Source organism: Aquarana catesbeiana, linkage group LG06 (genome assembly GCF_042186555.1).
Source record: "Aquarana catesbeiana isolate 2022-GZ linkage group LG06, ASM4218655v1, whole genome shotgun sequence".
NCBI classification, from domain to species: domain Eukaryota; kingdom Metazoa; phylum Chordata; class Amphibia; order Anura; family Ranidae; genus Aquarana; species Aquarana catesbeiana.
Window position 1 is genome coordinate 394,468,525 of NC_133329.1, and position 20,561 is coordinate 394,489,085.

The 20,561-nt window shown below is 46.6% G+C and overlaps 1 protein-coding gene across 2 annotated transcripts in view; it reads right to left on the reverse strand.

Annotated features, from left to right (window-relative positions):
- Positions 1-10,184, reverse strand: part of VIL1 (villin 1) — an 88,827-nt gene extending 78,643 nt beyond the window's left edge. Inside the window, exon 1 of one of the 2 annotated variants that reach the window (XM_073634374.1) lies at positions 9,900-10,184. The gene's annotated coding sequence lies outside the window, so the exon portion shown is untranslated. Of the gene's footprint in view, positions 1-9,852 lie in introns of both variants that reach the window. The other variant, XM_073634376.1, reaches the window with a different exon arrangement.
- Between the last annotated feature and the right edge of the window lie 10,377 nt (positions 10,185-20,561).

The window sequence follows — 20,561 nt, forward strand, 5'->3', positions numbered from 1 at the left end:
ATAAGTGTATATATTGATTGGTTTGCGCAAAAGTTATAGCGTCTACAAAATAGGGGATAAATTTATAGCATTTTTATTATATTTTTTTGTTTTTTTACTAGTAATGGTGGCGATCTGCGATTTTTATCGGGACTGCAACATTATGGCGGACACATCGGACAATTTTGACACCATTGGCATTTATACAGCGATCAGTGCTATAAAAATGCACTGATTACTGTAAAAATGTCACTGGCAGGAAGGAGTTAACACTAGGGGGCGATCAAGGGGTTAACTGTGTTCCCTGGGAGGTGATTCTAACTGAAGGGGGAGGGGACTGACTAGAGGAAGTTACGGATCGTGGTTCCAATACTCAGGTAGGCCGTGGCACTTAAACGATGCTCAACTGGTACTAAGGGGCCCAAAGTGTGTCAATAAAATATCCCCCACACCATTATACCCCCACCACCACCAGCCTGAACCGGTGATACAAGGCAGGATGGATCCATGCTTTAATGTTGTTTACACCAAATTCTGACCCGACCATCTGAATGTCGCAGCTGAAAATCCAGACTCATCAGACCAGGCAATGTTTTTCCAATCTTCTATTGTTCAATTTTGGTGATCCTGTGTGAAGTGCAGCCTCCGTTTCCTGTCCTTAGCTGACAGGAGTGGCACCCGGTGTGGTCTTCTGCTGCTGTATCCCATCTGCTTCAAGGTTTGATATGTTGTACGTTCAGAGATGGTATTCTGCATACCTTGGATGTAACGAGTGGTTATTTGAGTTACTGTTGCCTTTCTATTATCTTGAACCAGTCTGCCCATTCTCCTCTGACCTCAACAAGGCATTTTCCTCCACACAACTGCCGCTCACTGGATATTTTCTCTTTTTCGGACCATTCTCTGTAAACCCGAGAGAGGGTTGTGCGTGAAAATCCCAGTAGATTAGCAATCCTCTTTCTTCCCCATTCTGATGCTCAGTTTGAACTTCAGCGAGTCTTCTTCACCACGTCTAAATGCATTGAGTTGCTGCCATGTGATTGGCTGATTAGCAATTTGTGTTACCAAGCAATTGAACAGGTGTACCTAATAAAGTGGCCGGTCAGTGTAGTTACATAGTTAATCTGGTTGAAAAAAGACACCAGTTCACCCAGTTCAACCAGAAAAAAAAGAAAACCAACACTCATGATGGCCAACAAGCCTGGAACGGTTCTATGTAGTTTGGAATAGATGGCTTTCTAGTATTAGGCTTTATCTGTACTATAAAACAGTACAGATGCACACCCCACTCAGGTTCTTGACCTCTAGGCCCTCGTTCGCGGCTTGCTGGAATTTTATTCACACTTCCCTTTGTACATGGAAGCACTTTGCATTGCCTTGTATTTTAGTGTGTAATAATTAAAGTGATACTTTGACCCATCCGTAATTATTCAGGGCAAGGCAGAAGAGGAATTTGCCCAGTCCACAGGCATAAACTGCAACGTTTTCCTGGCTCATCGAAAAGCCCTCAATGCTGAATTGTTCAACGGGATCACGAAAAGGAGACATTCCATGAAAAATGCTGCAACTGTCACTCTCTAGGTCCTCATTCAAGAATGGGCCCTGGTGTAACTGTTAGCAGTTCAGACTCCCACTAAAATGATCCAAATAAGGCAGAAAAACCATACAAGTAATGACTATACCCTGCAACGCTGGCCAACGTTTTCTAATGGCGAGGAAGTCTCCCCGCTGTCAGAATGCAAAGGCTCAGTGGGGAGGGTTCCTCCATCTACATCAAATATGTGGATGGGGGAATCAAGTCTTTTTTTTTTTTTTTCCAGGTTGAAGAAAAAAAAAAAAAGAATAATCTATGGCAGTGGTCTGCAAACTGTGGCCCGAGGGCCAGGGGGCCAGGGGGCCAGGTGCGGCCCTTTGCTTGCTTTTATCCGGCCCTCGGGGTGCTATTTTTTTTAATAACACCAACAATAGGGCACAGTTCCTCCCAATGACCCCAACAATGGGTAAAATGATGGGGCACAATTCCTCCCAGTGAAACCAAGAATGGGGCCCAATGACACCAATGATGGGGCACAATTCCTCCCAGTGAAACCAACAATGGGGCCCAATGACACCAATGATGGGGCACAATTCCCCCCAGTAAAACCAACAATGGGGCCCAATGACACCAATGATGGGGCACAATTCACACCCAGTGAAACCAACAATGGGGCCCAATGACACCAATGATGGGGCACAATTCCTCCCAGAAAAACCAACAATGGGGCCCAATGTCACCAATGATGGGGCACAATTCCTCCCAGTGAAACCAACAATGGGACCCAATGACACCAACGATGGGGCACAATTCCTCTCAGTGAAACCAACAATGGGGCCCAATGACACCAATGATGGGGCACAATTCTTATCAATGTTACCAATGATGGGGCACAGTTCCTCCCACTGACACCACTGATAGGGGATTGTATGCCCCCACTAACAATTTTTTTCTTTTGATAGCCACAGTCTGGCCCTCCTAAAGTCTTTGTTTAGAAAGTTTGGAGACCCCTGATCTATGGGCTGCCTAACACTCCAGTAGAACTCCTGCAAGTTTTTACAAGGATTTTATCTAATCTCATTGCATTTTTTTCACCCACTTTCAATATGTTAGAAATCCTTTGTGCAGCTCCTGTGTCATCTCAAAGAGCCTCCTTGTTCTTACTTAGGACCAGTGGCGGCCCGGCTATTAAGGGCGCCTTGGCGCCGCTCCCTTTATCCATGCATAGCATGAACATATCCACGGCCACCCCCTATTCATGTGTCCGGCTCCTTTCAGGGTGCAGGGCGCCTGAATTCCAGCGGCGGAGGTGTTTTTTTTTTAAGCACCTGATTAGAGCCATAGGCTCTAATAAGCTTCAAAATAGGGTGGGCTCGGAGCGCAGAGCATTGCGCCATGAGCCCACCCAGGTGTTACAACAGCGAATGAATATTCACTGTTGTAACACTGATCCTCAATCCGGCCAATCAGAAGCAGGTCTGAGACCCGTTTTTCGATTGACCGAAAAGAGAAGACTCCCGATTAGCTGCCAAGGAGGAAGGAGGAAAGGTAAGCCGCTGTTGTCCATGGAGAGCAGAGGAAGGGAAAGTTGTCGGCGCTGCAGAGCAAGGGAAGCTGCCGGTGAAGTGCTGCATAGATAGGGTAAGTGCACCAGACCAGTCCGCTGACCGACCGAGGGGGGGGGGGTGGTACTGGTTGCCGTCCCCCCCAAAGAAAATTACCACCAGCCGCCACTGCTTAGGATGACAGGATAATTAGCCTTTATGTTGTAGAGATCTGAGAGTAGGAGTGTTGGGTAGTTTAGCAAAAGACACTGGGTAGGGCTGACACCATTCTGTCCGCAAATAGGCTGTGTGTTATCAGTTCACAGCAGAACTTAACCACTTCCCATCGGGGTCAATTCTGACATTCCTCTCCTACATGTAAAAATCATAATTTTTTTTGCTAGAAAATTACTCAGAACCCCCAAACATTTTATATATATATTTTTAGCAGAGACCCTAGGGAATAAAATGGCGGTCGGTGAACCTTTTATGCCACACGGTATTTGCGCAGCAATTTTTCCAACCCCTTTTTTTTCTGGAAAAAAAAACAGTTTCACGAATTAAAAAGAAATAGAACACTAAAGTTAGCCCAATTTTTTTGTATAATGTGAAAGATGATGTTACGCCGTGTAAATAGATACCTAACATGTCATGCTTTAAAATTGCGCACACTTGTGGAATGGCACCAAACTTCGGTACTTAAAAATCGCCATAGGCAACACATTTTGCGGCGATACCTCACATGTGTGGCTTTTACATATGTGGGTGCGACGTACATAAGCTTTCGCTTCTGCATGCGAGCACATGGGGACGGGGGCACTTTAAAAAAATTGATTTATTGTTTATTTTATTTTTAATTTTTATTTTTACACTTTCCCTTTAAATCTCTTTTTTTTATCACTTTTATTCCTATTAAAAGGAATGTAAACATCCCCTGTAATAGGAATAGGGCATGACAGGTCCTCTTTAGGGAGAGATGTGGGGTCTCTCCCTAAGCCTGAAATAAGCCTGAGAAAGCCTGAGATGAAAGAAGAAAAAAAAAAAAGGTCTTGGCTTTTCAGCCAAGTACAGGGCAGTATTTACAACTGCCAGGCCGGATGTGACATCATAACGCCGCGCCCAGGTCTCCAAGAGTCATAGAGGCTGCCGGGGACCATCTGGTCACAGGTATTCTCTATGGTGATTGTCCGCCACCAGCGGATTCGTTCTCTGGTTCGCCGATCGCACAGGCGAGCCGGTAGGAGCACCGGAGAGCGGCGGGCGGGGGGGGGGGGGTCCCCTCCCGCCGCCTGTACGAACAATCAAGCGGCTGAACAGCCACTATGATTGTTCTTACTGTGCAGGGAATTGCCGGTGGACAGAAAATTATATCTGAATGATGCCTGCAGCTGCACCCATCATTCAGATATCCCCACTCAAAGTCCAGGACATCACATGATGCACTGCGGGTGGGAAGTGAAGGAGAAGTACAGCCAAAGCTGGTTTGGCTGTACTTTTCCCATGGATCACAGGAGTGAAGTTTGTTCTGCACTCCTGTGAACCATTTTCAGCAGACAGCTGGCTGAAGTCCGCTGTCTACTGACGTCACAGAGCTGGTCCAGGCTCGGGCGAAATCACGACAATGGAGTTGGGATCTGTCTCAGCACTCTAGCGAGCATGGGGGGGGGGGGGGGAGCGGTAACTGACAGTCACCAGCTTTCTTCTTGGGGAGCTATGAGAACTGAGCGATCGGCCAGTAGGGACTTATGATGCGGTGGTGTCCTCAGGAGCTGAACCGGGATGCAACAGAAACCACCTTGAAACATAGAAGCAGAAGTGATGTCACACCAGGGGAGGACCTGCAGCCAGGGGGCATGGTAACACGTTTCTGGGTGACTAAGTTTCTTTATCAAAATCCCTGACTGAGAATGATTCCACAATTCATCTCATGAGATTTAGCCCCATTAATACCTGAGCATTTCGTTGCGTAATTCTCACAGGTTGACAATGCTCAAGGTGAAGGATCCCATCATTCTCAATGGGCCTGTTTAGACCTGAGCACTGTGTCACTTGTCACCTGAAGCTCAAAAAAGTACATGAGTTTCTTTGGAGAAGAGTTGTGTGTTTTTTGGCCTATAAACTTTTATTGGGAGTGCCTGCAAAATACCTGGTAATGTGCATGTAGGCATCTGCTGCCCTCTACTGTCAGCTGCTAGTATCACACTGTAATGTATAATTGTGTATGTCACTTCCTGACTCTGAGGTTGTTGGGAAAAGATCCTGGAAGGAGGAAGTGGAGAGTGAGAAGGTCTCAGCCGCATGTCCCATTCATGCAGTGGCGTATCTAAGGTATGGCAGCCATGGCAAGTGCCATGGACACCATGGGGGGGGGAGGGAGCGGCAAAAAAGCCTCCCCGCATGAAGAAAAACTCGTGGTCGCCTCCTGCACTAATATAGCCCCCGGCCGGTGCCGCGGCTGGCCTACTGGAGCGCGGCGTCGGCACTTGCTAATAATTACTTGGCCTGGGGAGAGGAGCGACAGGCGCCCCCCATGACAGCTGATGACGACTGGCTAGACCGGGTCCACGTAGGGTAAAGTGACTGCCGGAGGCGGAGCCTAATGCTCCGCCTCCCCTCCTCTGCGCGGCATCATCTTCTCTCTCCCCGGAGCGGGGACTGTGACATGAGGAGCAGGAGAAGAGACCAGAGAAGGAATGGATGACGGGGAACCCCCGGCCCCCGGGCCAGGCAGCAGCAAGGATTAGCAGCCTAGCAGTAGCAGGTACACCGTACTACTTCTTGATCTTGATTATCATCATGTGCCATTGTGCGTGTGTGCCAACTGCCAAGAAGAAGCAAGCAGCCAATCAAATGCTCAATGGGTTAAATAAATATGGATAGCCATTGTCATAGATATCATGACTAAAGTGTAATAAAGTGATTTATGCAACAGCAGGTACTACTTAAAAGTAGAACCTGCTGTTGCACAAATCACTTTATTACACTTTATTTATAATATCTATGGCTATGCATATTTACTTAATCCATATTGAGTACTATATTTGATTGGCTGCTTCTGCTTGGGCCTGGCACACACACAAACAATTGCACATGATGACTTAAACGTGGTGTATTTAAATGCTTATGGTTAATAGTATAGGCTGGTTGCAGTAGTTCTTCAGTGTGCAATTGATTTGATTAGATTACAGGTTAATTTTCCAGAAAAGGAAATCTCTGCTTCCAGAGGACCAGTCCTGGATGGAGACACGGCCAACTTTATTATCAACTCCACTCTTCCACTTGGCGAAAGTTTTGATTCTCTTACTTTACCTACAGGCAAGTATCCCGGGAGGGCCATTTCTCATGCATTCACTTGCGTTTTTCAGACGCTTCCACTTAAACGTCTATGGGGACAAAAACACACGATTCTGCTCTAGATAGTACGCACAAATGCAGAAAAAGGACGCCAAGTGTGAATGGGAGTTTACAATTACACAGTAGCTACCAAGAGCTGGAGTTTTTTTCCCTAGCCACCAATCAGATTTAGACGTCCAAAGCAGTTCTGATGCTGATTGGTAACTGAGAAGTAATTCCACTTCTTGGAAGGAACACATTGATACATGAGACCCTAACAAATGTAATAAGTTGTGTAAATCCACCCACAGAATATACATGGCTCCATCTCTCATTGGTACCGACCGGAACTATCACTGCAGAGTTCTATAAACTCATCATTATTACCATTTGCAAAAGGTACAGCGTGTACCGATCGACTTCCAGCAAACTGTTCTCAGCGCCGCAACCCGATATTCAGAACTACACTAGACATTTAGAAAACAGATGAGGCATCTTTCAATGACGGCAAATAATAGGATTAATAAAGGGAAACTCAATTCAAAGAAATGGGTTACTCCACATTGTAAAAAAAAATAAAAAAGTTTCCACAATACAATGATAAATGTGCAGGAGGTCAGTATCAAAATGGTAAGTAAATAAATAGAATAAAAATAAGAATAGAATATTGCTGCCCACAATTCATTTTGTACCACATCCCATTTGAAATAGCAAAGATGGAAAAATATAAAAATTCAGGACTTTACTGGTACCAAGGATGACATTAGTATAAAAAATTGCAAAATACTTTATTTACATTCTAGATAAAATACCACATCGTATTTCATAAAAACAACAACAGGGGCATAAATCCCATTCTACGGGTTACAACTCCTTCATTCATATATCAATCGTGTATGGTTTACAGAAATGTAAGGAACATTCTTCCCACTGATCACCAATGTAAGGAGCATTCTTCTCACTTATCACCAATGTAAGGAACATTCTTCCCACTGATTACCAATGTAAGGAACATTCTTCTCACTGATCACCAATGTAAGGAACATTCTTCTCACTTATCACCAATGTAAGGAACATTCTTCTCACTGACCACCAATGTAAGGAACATTCTTCCCACTGATCACCAATGTAAGGAACATTCTTCCCACTGACCACCAATGTAAGGAACATTCTTCCCACTGACCACCAATGTAAGGAACATTCTTCTCACTGATCACCAATGTAAGGAACATTCTTCCCACTGATCACCAATGTAAGGAACATTCTTCCCACTGACCACCAATGTAAGGAACATTCTTCTCACTGATCACCAATGTAAGAAGCATTCTACCCACTGATCACCAATGTAAGGAACATTCTTCCCACTGATCACCAATATAAGGAACATTCTCCCCACTGACCACCAATGTAAGGAACATTCTTCCCACTGATCACCAATTTAAGGAGCATTCTTCTCACTGATCACCAATGTAAGGAACATTCTTCCCACTGACCACCAATGTAAGGAACATTCTTCCCACTGACCACCAATGTAAGGGACATTCTTCCCACTGATCACCAATGTAAGGAGCATTCTTCCCACTGATCACCAATGTAAGGAACATTCTTCCCACTGATCACCAATTTAGGAAGCATTCTTTCCATTGCCCACCAATGTAAAGAGAATTCTTTCCATTGCCCACCAATGTAAAGAGCATTCTCCCCACTGCCCCTCAATGTATGGAGGCAGTATACTGACCACCAGTGTAACAAGGCATTGTTTCCACTGACCACAAAGGTAAGGAGCATTCTTTCATTCATTGATGACCACCAAGGTAAGGAACATTTTCCCCACTGTCCCTCAAAGTATGGAGACACTCTACTGACAACTAGTGTAACAGGGCATTCTTTTCCCTGACGACCAGCGTAAGGGGACCATCCCTCATTGACCACCAATGTGGTGTGGCTAGGATACTGGTCCCATGCCGCTAGTGGCATTGGTGCTAGAACTATGAAGGCACCATTGGGCAGAAGTTTAATCCAAGACTGATCCAGGAACGCCTAAAACATCTGGAGGGACCATAGGGTTTCATGAAACCTTGGTTGAAAAAGGTTGTAAAGCACTTAAAAAACAAATCAGACAGTACCAGGAAACTGCTTGTGGTATTGATGGCAGAACCATGAAGGCACCATCAGGGGGAAGTTTAATCCAAAACTGATCAATAAACCCCTACGAACGTCTGGAAGGACCATAGGGTTCCATGAAAACCCTGGTTGAAAACGGTTGCTACTGTGTCTGCTTCAACAAAATTCCCAGATCTGGTTGCAAAGCCAAAGTAAAACACTTAAAAAATAAAAAAAGCAGACAGTACCAGGAAACTGTTTGTGGCATTGATGGCAGAACCATGAAGGCACCATCAGGGGGAAGTTTATTCCAAGGCTGATGAAGGAACTCCTGTGATGTCTAAAGGGACCCTACGGTTCCATAGATCCCCGATTTAAAAAAAGGCTGCTGCAATGGAGTTGATTTACTAAAAGCAAATAGACTGTGCAACTTTGCAAAGTGAAGCTGCACTCTGTAAGTGCAGTTGCTCCAGAACTTAGTACATGAGCAGAAGCTCTGCTGACTTTCATTATCTAATCATGTGCAAGCAAAAATGCAGTCGTCCCCCCCCCCCCCCCCTGCATGTGATTGGGTACTCTTTGCAAAGTGAAGCTTTACCTCATTTACTAAGCTCTGGAGCAACTGCACTTATAGAAGGCAACTGCACTTTGCAAAGTGCACAGTCTATTTACCTTTAGTAAATCAACTCCAATGGGGGGTTATTTACGAAAAAAGGCAAATCCACTTTGCACTACAAGTGCAAACTACAAGTGCAAAGTGCACTTGAAATTGCACTGAAAGTGCAGTCGCTGTAGATCCGAGGGGGACATGCAAGGAAAATAAAAAAACAGCATTTTAGCTTGCACATGATTGGATGATAAAACCAGCAGAGCTTCCCCCTCGTCTCAGATCTACCCCTCAGATTTACAGCGACTGCACTTCCAAGTGCACTTTCAGTGCAATTTCAAGTGCACTTTTCACTTGTAGTTTGCACTTGTAGTGCAAAGTGGATTTGCCTTTCGTAAATAACCCCCATTTAAATACAAAATAATTGTTGGGGTTCCCTAAGACCTGAGAGTTACTTCAAGGTTCCTCCTTGATAAAAAAAAAAAAAAAAGGTTGAGAAAGGCTGCAATGTAGTATCACTGACTAGTAAGAGATGCTGCATAAATCCTCTCCCTATTAACAGTTGCATATGATTTGATTGGCATTGCTACCTTGTATAAAAAAAAAAGACCACAGCTCTATCAATGCCTATCTGACAACAGCAGTAAGAACAGTAACTCCGATTTGTAGACTTAAAGGAGAGATACATGCTGTAAGTGAGTGTGTAGACAGGAAAGAGAAATAATTCAGGCATCTATAGAAGACATACACACCTGTATGGGTGACAGGCGAGGGGCGCACAGAGAACGAGGAGACGTACCTGTGTGTCAGGTGTGGCCGGCTGACAGCAGAGTGGAGCTGCTCGGCGCTCCTGTCCTGTACTCCCCTGGCAGGCGACCTTTGTCCCTGGATCCGACTTGGAAGCTGCGCTTGCCATATAAGGCGATGCGCTCAGCTGTGGAGCCTGTCACCTGCCTGGCTCTCCCTTGTGTCTTTCATGCTAATTGGACTCAATTAATGCTATTTTATGACATCTGCTCGCTCTGCTCTCCCTACCTGTGCAGCTGCAACCTGCAGCTCCAGGCACTAAAAGCCATTTCTACAGATGGAAAAAAAAAAAGAAGGTTGTGCCATGCGCTGGCAGCGCCCAGCAAACGCACATATGCAGGGACAGTTAGGGTTGCCACCTTTTCTTCAAGTCAAACCCGAACACATTAGCGGCGCATAGCAATTTTTTTTTTTATAGTATAAACATATAAACCAGGGCCATCTTTAATATTGATTGGACCCTGGGCAAAAATTTTCTTGCCCCCCCCCCCAATGCAATTTCACTCTCCACCTGCTCTGAGATATACAATAAATAGCAACTAGACTTAAAATCAGTTTACTGTATCAGATCAGGCAGGGATTGCGATTGGTTGCCAGCGGTTACAGCATATCATTACTGCTTACTGACTGGTTGCTAGAGGTTACAGCACACATTACGGCTCACTGATTAGTTGCTGGGGGTTACAGCAAATGATTTCTGCTTGTTAATTGGTTGCTAGAGATTACTGTACAGTATTACTGCTCACTGATTGGTTGCTAGAGGTTACTGTACAGTATTACTGCTCACTGATTGGTTGCTAGAGGTTACAGCACATCATCTCCTCACTGCAGGGAGGCATGATCTACATATGAATGCCGTCTTCAGTTACATATCAATCCTGCCGTCTGCCGCTATTTACATATGAATGCTGGTAATTTACATGTAAACACAGGGTCTGGCAGGTGTGTCATCTGTAAAGAACAATAGGGCAGAGCTGGGCAGCATTAGTACCAGCACTTCACACTGAGATATTGGGACACAGCACATTACTAAAATTTCAAAGGACTAGGGAATCTAAACTTGTATAGTTGGCGCTACAACAATGACAGGGCCCAGGGCAGCTGCCCCTTTTGCCCAGCCTTAAAGACGGCCCTGGTATAAACTATACATAGGTTTAGTAATTGGGCGGGTCGCTGGTTCAAATCCCAACCACACCACAACACTACCTGCCTGGAGTTTGCATGTTCTCCCTGTGCCTGCGTGGGTTTCCTCCGGGTACTCCGGTTTCCTCCCACACTCCAAAGGCATGTTGGTAGGTTAATTTGCTTCTGTCCAAAAAAAAAAAAAAATTGGCCCTAGTATATGAATGTGAGTTGGGGACCTTGGATTGTGGGCTCCTCAAGGGTAGGGACCGATGTGAGTGTGCGATGTATGTGTGGAGCGCTGCATAAATTGACAGCTCTATATGGGTACCTTAAATAAAAATAATAATAATAGATGAGCATCCTAATGAGACACAATGGATAGGGACAATTGTAGACACGCACCCGCACTCACTCAGGATGGACTGGTGTCTTTATTCAACCTTGCTAACTATGTAACTATGTATCCTTGGTAAAAATTAAATAACATTTCTAATCATATGAAGTTAATCACAAGTGTTCCCCTTTTAAATCAGAATCCGCAGAGTTCCCCTTTTACATCTGAACTCGAATAGTCCCCTTACACTGTAAGGGGAGACTCTGATGTAAGGGGGAACACTGAGAAATCGGATGTAAGGAGGAACACTGTTTCTTCTGGTGTAAAGGGGAACTCTGATGTAAGGGGTGCTCTGAGAACCCTGATTTACCTTAGTGTACTCACTCAGAGGCAGTAGGGAGAAGGATGGTGAGCTCACTCCACCCTTGGCAGTCAGCACCTCTCATCCAGATGTATCTGAGGCTGCTGGACTTCAAATTTGCACCCCCCCTGTTTTCCTTTTTTGAGGCACAGTGCTGGGAATTAGAGTGTGGGCAGACACAGAGGGGTAAGGGCGGGACAGAGGGGAGCAGATCGAGCTCTCTCTCCTCTCTTGTCTGTGTGTATGGGGGAGGGGGGCGAATTGTTAGTGTTGGCTTTGGGCAGTGTGAAAGAGAGTGTAACAGACACACTCAGCTTAGACAACTGCAGCCAGTAACCCTATCCAGTCTGAATAATGTGTCCGGGTTTCAGGCAGTTTGAAACCCGGACACATGATTCCAAACCCGAACTGTCCAGGTGAATCCTGGACAGGTGGCAACCCTAGGGACAGTCCGTTCTGAAAACATGGTCCGTGAAATATCCATGTTGACCAATTGTAACATTAAAATATTTCATTAGCCTGCTGTCAATGCAACAGTTATAACCTACTCAGAGCCAGGGCTGTTAGAAATCATGGGGCCCCAAACAGGCTCCCCCCACCAAAAGTGACGGCGGACATAGATTTATCAGTCCCTTTCTGCACAGATTAATGAACAGGAAATGCTCTGAGGCTTCCTGCTCATTCACAAACTAAAGCATAGTAAACAGTTTAATATGCTTCAGTGATGAATGGACACAGGAGTGATTGATACCGATCGCTCACTGTGTTCATTCAGAAAAGGAAGGGGCCAGTAAATGACATCCCCCTGTGTGCCCGCAGCAGCTTCTGATGAGAAAGGAGGGAAGGTGGCAGTGCTGTAGGGGAAAGGGGCACATGGTGGTGAGCAGGACAGCAAATAAAAGGGGTACATATGCTAGAACCAATCCCCTTGCAGTGCAGCCAGAGGAAGGGGAAGGAGGAGAAGCCGGCAGTGCTGCAGTGGGAAACAGAAGAGGAAACAGCAGGTGCATGGGCCCCCCTTTTGAACTAATGGGGCCCGGGCCCAGTACATGAGAGCTGGCTGTACTGCCTCCCAACATTTTAAGATGGGAATGAGGGACACCTACTAGCAAATGTATGCAGGCATAGGACACGCCCCCTGCCACACCCCCTTAAAGGAGAATTAACAAAAAAAAAAAGGTAACTTAAACCCACAAGTGCTTTTTTTTACCACTACTATTCCTTTATATTGGCTTTTAAAATTTACAAATGCACCAATTTAGAAATGGGGTTGAAAGTTTAGCACTGGGAAACACTTTTTGAAAGATAAAAAGTGCATCTTATATACATCTATATGGATCAGACCAACATGTGGGACAAATGAGGGGGAAAGAGGGACAGAGGGACATTGCTCCAAATCAAGGACAGTCCCTCGAAATCAGGGACAGTTGGGAGCTATGCCTTATCGGTGGCCCTGCTCAGGGCAGAACGGTGGCTAAGTGGTTAGCACTTCTGCCTAAGCGCCGGTTCACATTAGAAGCGGCACGACTTGCAGGTCGCCTCACCGAGGCGACCTGCACACGACTGCCGCGGCGACTTGCAAGACGACTTCTGTATAGAAGCCTATGCAAGTCGCCCCCAAAGTAGTACAGGAACCTTTCTTCTAAGTCGGAGCAACTTGCGTCGCTCCGATTACAACGGTTCCATTGTACAGAACGGGAGGCGACTTGTCAGGCGGCTAGGTCGCCTGACAAGTCGTCCCCGTGTGAACCGGCTCTTACAGCACTGGTGGCCTTGGTTCAGATCCTGTCCAGAACACTATCTGCATGGAGTTTGCATGCTCTCTTCCTGTGTTTTCGTGTGTGCCCACACATCACAGACAGACTTGTAGAATAATTGGGCCTAGTATGTAAGTGTACATATCCATGTGTGATAGCATGCCTTCCAACTTTTTGAGACGAGAATGAGGGACGCCTATTAGCAAAAGTATGTAGGCATAGGACACCCCCCCGCCACGTCCCCTTAAATGAGAATTATATTTTAAAAAATTGATTCATTAAAGTGGAGTTCCATCCTGTTAAAAAAAAAAAAAAACTCAGTAGCTACAAATACTGTAGCTGCTAACTTTTATTATAAGGACACTTAGCTGTCCAGGGATCCCGGGTGCAGGCGCCGGCATCTGTAGTAAGGGAAACAGGAAGGGAAGCCTTGCGGCTTCACAGCCTGCTACCTACTGCACATGCGCGAGTCGTGCTGCACTTTCTGAATGGTCCCACTGACCTCTGGGACGCGTGTGTCTCCCAGAAGGCAGCAGGGGGAAGGAGGAGGAGCCAGAAATGACAGAGATCGATGTTCGGTGATCTTAACAGGAAGTGGGAGAGGGTACCTGTCAAAAAAAAAAAAAAAGTGCCAAATGTGGCAGTGGAGGGTGCGAGCAAGCGGAGCTTCCCCTTTTGGGTGGAGCTCTGCTTTAACCACTTGCCCTCCGGCAGATTTACCCCCTTCATGACCAGGGCATTTTTTGCTATACAGCACTGCGTTACTTTAACTGACAATTGCACGGTCATGCAACGCTGTACCCAAATAAAATGTATGTTACATAGTTACGTAGTAGGTGAGTTTGAAAAAAGACCATTAAGTCCAACCTATGTGTGTGATTATATCTCAGTATTACATTGTATATCCCTGTATGTTGAGGTCCTTCAGGTGATTATCTAATAGTTTCTTGAAGCTATCAATGCTCCCTGCTGAGACCACCGCCTGTGGAAGGGAATTCCACATCCTTGCGAGTCTTGTTAAACAAAAAAGTTTTATCCCTATTGTAGGGTCACCAGTACAGTATTTGTAAATTGAAATCATATCCCCTCTCAAGCGTCTCTTCTCCAGAGAGAATAAGTTCAGTGCTCGCAACCTTTCCTCATAACTAAGATCCTCCAGACCCTTTATTAGGTTTGTTGCCCTTCTTTGTACTCGCTCCATTTCCAGTACATCCTTCCTGAGGACTGATGCCCAGAACTGGACAGCATACTCCAGGTGCGGCTGGACCAGAGTCTTGTAGAGCGAGAGAATTATCGTTTTATCTCTGGAGTTGATCCCCCTTTTTAATGCCAATATTCTGTTTGCTTTGTTAGCAGCAGCTTGGCATTGCATGTCATTGCTGAGCCTATCATCTACTAGGACCCCCAGGTCCTTTTCCATCCTAGATTCCCCCAGAGGTTCTCCCCCCAGTGTATAGATTGCATTCAGATTTTTGCCACCCAAATGCATTATTTTACATGTTTCTACATTAAACCTCATTTGCCATGTAGTTGCCCACCCCATTAATTTGTTCAGATATTTTTGCAAGGTTTCCGCATCCTGCGGAGAAGTTATTGCCCTGCTTAGCTTAGTATCGTCTGCAAATACAGAGATTGAACTGTTTATCCCATCCTCCAGATCGTTTATAAACAAATTAAATAGGATTGGTCCCAGCACAGAACCCTGGGGAACCCCACTACCCACCCCTGACCATTCCGAGTACTCCCCATTTATCACCACCCTCTGAACTCACCCTTGTAGCCAGTTTTCAATCCAAGTACTCACCCTATGGTCCATGCCAATGCACCTTATTTTGTACAGTAAACATTTATGGGGAACTGTGTTAAATGCATTTGCAAAATCCAGATACACCACGTCTACGGGCCTTCCTTTATCTAGATGGCAACTCACCTCCTCATAGAAGGTTAGTAGATTGGTTTGGCAAGAACGATTCTTCATGAATCCATGCTGATTACTACTAATGATACCGTTCTCATTACTAAAATTTTGTATATAGTCCCTTATCATCCCCTCCAAGAGTTTACATACTCAGGGGAGGACTGACCATTAGGGCACTCGGGCACTGCCCGAGGGCCCGGGGCCAGCAGGGGGCCCCATGAGAGTATCTCCATCCCAATCTCTGCTTATCCCAGAGCCCAGTGCTGGAACAAGTCCCAGTACTGAGCTCTGGTAACTAGGCTGACAGGGGCTCGCTAGCGTCGGGCACTCAGGAGTCAGGATATCATCTGTGCCCGTGCTCTCTCCCGCAGTGATTCACCTCTGTGGCAGCCGACATCTCTCCCACCTGAGCCTGCAGCACATCACACAGACTCACTGAGAATCCTCCTCCTCGGCTCCGATGTACACAGACAGAAGGGGGAGGAGAGATCTTACACAGCAGAAGCCGCGCTGATTCTGAGGTCTGTGTATAGTAGGGGGGTGGGTGGTATGGGGGGATTTTCCAATCCGACCCCCCCTTCCCCAAAGCAAAGAGTTGTCACCTGTCCCTCTCTGCTCCCATCCCAGGGGCCCCTTTGTGCCCCCATCCCAGGGGTCCCTCATTGCCCCCATCCCAGGGATCCCTCTGTGCCCCCATCCCAGGGATCCCTCTGTGCCCCATCCCAGGGATCCCTCATTGCCCCCATCCCAGGGGCCCCTCTGTGCCCTCATCCCAGGGATCCCTCTATGCCCCCATCCCAGGAATCCCTCATTGCCCCCATCCCAGGGATCCCTCTGTGCCCCCATCCTAGGGATCCCTCATTAACCCCATCCTAGGGCCCCCCCTGTACCCCCATCCCAGGGATCCCTCTCTGCACCCCATCCCAGGGATCCCCTCCCTGTCCCCCATCCTAGGGATTCCCTCTCTGCTCCCATCCCAGGAATCCCCTCTCTGCCCCCATCCCAGGGATCCCTCTCTGCTCTCATCCCAGGGATCCCCTCTCTGTCCGCCATCCCAGGGATTCCCTCTCTGCTCCCATCCCAGGGATCCCCTCTCTGCACCATCCCAGGGATCCCCTCTCTACACCATCCCAGGGATCCCCTCTCTGCCACCATCCCAGGGATCCCCTCTCTGCTCCCATCCCAGGGGCCCTCTCTGTCCTCATACCAGGGTCCCCCTCTGTCCCTATTTCAGGGATCCTTCTCTGTTCTCATCCCAGGGGTCCCCTAAAAACCAAATGTGATAAGGAGCCCAGGACAGTAAGGGCTTGTTTACATTCACAGTTTGGGGGTGGTAAAACCTCATAGTTTATGTCTGTTTTTACCCCCACCCCAACCACATCCCCTTTAACTGCAGTAGCCAGGGGTGTACACATGTTGCAGCCTCAGCAGGAATTATACACCCTGTCATGCTTGGCATGGGGCTGCTCTGCAAAGGCCGTGCAACTTTGTGCAGTACAGCGACCAAGTGGTTAAAGCAGGTGATAAGGTGGCATTGTATTGCCTCATCACATCACCTCCTTTAACCCCTTGGATCCCACACTAGCATGCTGCTACTGCGTACATTACACATGGTTGCAGGGTGTTTGCAGAGTGGCCCTATTCACTTGATTGGGTCACGATCACCCCACCAAAAGCAAAAGGGGGTATAATACCTGCCGCAGCATGTGTACATCCTCAGCTGCTGCCTCTGCAGCTAAAGGGGGTAGGGACCAACATATGTAATGTGGGCAGTGTGGCACGGACACAGGGGGGCCCCATGATCTCCTATTGTCTGGGGGCCCCATGAGTTGTCAGTCCGCCCCTGTTACATACTATTGATGTTAGGCTAACTGGTCTGTAATTCCCAGGGATGTATTTTGAGCCCTTTTTAAATATTGGTGCTACATTGGCTTTTCTCCAATCAGCTGGTACCATTCCAGTCAGTAGACTGTCAGTAAAAATTAGGAACAATGGTCTAGCAATTACTTCACTGAGTTCCCCAAGTACCCTCGGGTGCAAGCCATCTGATCCCGGTGATTTATTAATGTTAAGTTTCCCAAGTCTAATTTTAATACTGTCCTCTGTTAACCTCGGAGGTGCTTCCTGTGATGTGTCATGAGGATAAACACTGCAGTTTTGGTTACTGAAGCCCCCCGATTCACTCATGAAGACTGAGGAGAAGAATAAATTGAATACCTTCGCCATCTCCCCATCCCTTATAACCAGATGTCCGTTCTTCCCACAAATAGAGCTTTCTTTTGGTGGAATTTGATAACCTCTGCGTTTTTAATTTTTTGTGCTATAAGCAAAAAACGTATTTAATAAAAAAATCAAATTTCATCATAAATTCAGGTCAATATGTATTCTACTACATATTTTTGGTAAAAAAAAATCCCAATGAGCATATAAAGACTGATTAAGACTGATAATTAAAAAAGAAAAAAAAAAACAATATTTTTTACTTTCTGCTATAAAACACATCCAATAAAAAAATAGAAAAAAAAAATTTCTTCATAAATTTAGGCCAATGTGCATTTTGCCTCATTTTGGAGAAGCCCTGCAATCACAGGTTTTGCTTGGGGTGCCATTAATTGTTAATGGTACCCCAAGCGCAGGTAGCAGACACGTGTGTTGCCATGCATATGTCACGCTACAAACGTGCCAAAATGCACACTAGATAAATATCTGATGCCTCACAACCAAAAAGGTTCTGGAGCTACTTTGGGGTGTTTGTGGAGCGTAGGGCAGCCCTAGGCGTGATAAGTAATAAAACATGAGCGGGAAAGTGCGTTCCTGCTACGGTCAGGTGTAAATGAGGCCTTAAGGTCATGAGGTTGGATTTTCGCAACAGGCAGTGAATTATCACAAGTGCAAACAATACTTCTGCTGGAAGTCCAGTGAGCTCCTAGTTTTCTGTCTACTCTTCCTGTGCACACCATCAGACTGGCCGTTATCCCTTGTGCTTGGGACACACATACTGGGCATTGAGGCTGACACCCCCCTCCCCCTCATTTCCTCTTTTCTCTGTGGACCTCCAGCATCACACAACCTGCTCTGTTGTTGTACAAAATCATAAGCTATGTAAGTGCATTGTGTTATGATCTTCATTGTATGGGAGACTGTTTAAAGCCATGATTGTACCTCTGTCTATATACGTACTCACTATACTTTTGTACCCTAGAGAGCTTATTGATTTGTTATCCAAGGGCTATCCCCTGAGGAAGACCATCAAGGTTGAAATGCGTCGGAGCTTTTTGGAACCTTACAATCAGGAATATTGCAATATGTTGAATGAAACTTCTTTTTTATTCTTAACTTGTTTGTCAATAACTTTACATTTACTTCCCCCTATAGTGTTGTTTACAGGGGTCATTTTAATATTTTTCAATAAAATACTTGTCTTTTATGCTACATGACATGTTATATTTTCCTTTGGTATCACAAAGCCCCAGTGTTCTCTCTTCCCCATTTCCCTTGTGGATTTTGTTTGAACTTCTATCAGTCCTTCTCAGTTCTTTCAGAACACCTGCAGTCCACGGACACTCTTTTCCAAGAGTGACAACCCTACTCCATAGATACAGTACACAAGTGTCACGTTGCCACCCTAGGACACGAAGTGTGTTACTGGTAGGCAGTGTCGGCTGGTGGTGCATTTTTTTTTGGGGGGGGGGGCGGCGGCAAACAGTGCACCCCACCCCGGTCTGGTCATCAGGAGCACTGGAACACTTACCCCATCTATGGCGACGACGGGTGGTGGCTTCTTCCCCTGCTCTCCTCTGCATCATTTGCGGCTTCCCCTTCCCCTGCTCTCCTCCTCAGCATTACAGGCAGCTTCCCCTTTCCCTGCTCTCCTCCTCTGCATCACGGCCAGCTTCCCCTTCTCCTGCTCTCCTCCTCTGCATCACGGCCAGCTTCCCCTTCCCCTGCTCTCCTACGCGGGCATCACGGGCAGCTACCCCTTCCCCTGCTCTCCTACGCGGGCATCACGGGCAGTTTCCCCTTCCCGTGCTCTCCTCCTCGGCATCACGGGCGGCTTCCCCTTCCCTTGCTCTCCTCCTCTGCATTACAGGCAGCTTCCCCTTCCCCTGCTCTCCTCCTCTGCATTACGGGCAGTTTCCCCTTCCCGTGCTCTCCTCCTCGGCATCACAGGCAGCTTCCCCTTCCCCTGCTCTCCTCCCCTGCATTACGGGTGGCTTCCCCTTCTCCTGCTCTCCTCCTCGGCATCACGGGCGGCTTCCTCTTTCCCTGCTCCCCTCCTCGGCATTACAGGTGGCTTCCTCTTCCTCTGCTCTCCTCCTCTGCATTACGGGCAGCTCTCCTTCCTCTGCTCTCCTCCACGGCATCACGAATGGCCCCTAAAAGTATTACTTTAGTTATAAGTGGACCGAGGAGGACTAAGTCACCAAAAGGTAGTTTGGATCTCTGGGGTCTCTTTGCAAGAAGAGCATCTGTTAAGTCAGGCACTGATGTTGGATGAGAAGGCCTGACTTGCAGTCTCCGCTCTAATTCATCCCAAAGGTGTTATTTTGGGTTGAGGTCAGGACTCTGTGCAGGCCAGCCAAGTTCCTCCATCCCAAACTAGCTCTTCCATGTCTTTATGGACCTTTGTGGGAACAGTTTGGGGATGGCCCCTTCCTGATCCAACATGACTGCGCACCAGTGCACAAAGCAAAGTCCATAAAGACATAGATGAGCAGGTTTGGTGTGGAGGAACTTGACTGGCCTGCACAGAGTCCTGACCTCAACCCGAAATAACACCTTTGGGATGAAGTAGAGCGGAGACTGGCCTTCTCATCCAACATCAGTGTCTGACCTCACAAATGCTCTTCTGGAAGAATGGTGAAACATTCCCATAGACACACTCCTAAACCTTGTGGACGGTCTTCCCAGAAGAGTTGAAGCTGTTATAGCTGCAAAGGGTGGGTCAACTCAATATTGAACCCTACGGACTAAGACTGGGATGCCATTAAAGATCATGTGCGAGTAAAGGCAGGCGTCCCAATACTTTTGGTAATATAGTGTATGTTCACTGATCAGCCATAACATTATGACCACTGACAGGTAAAGTGAATAACATTTTCTCATTACAATGGAATCTGACAGTAGGTGGGATATATTAAGCAGCAGGTTAACATGTT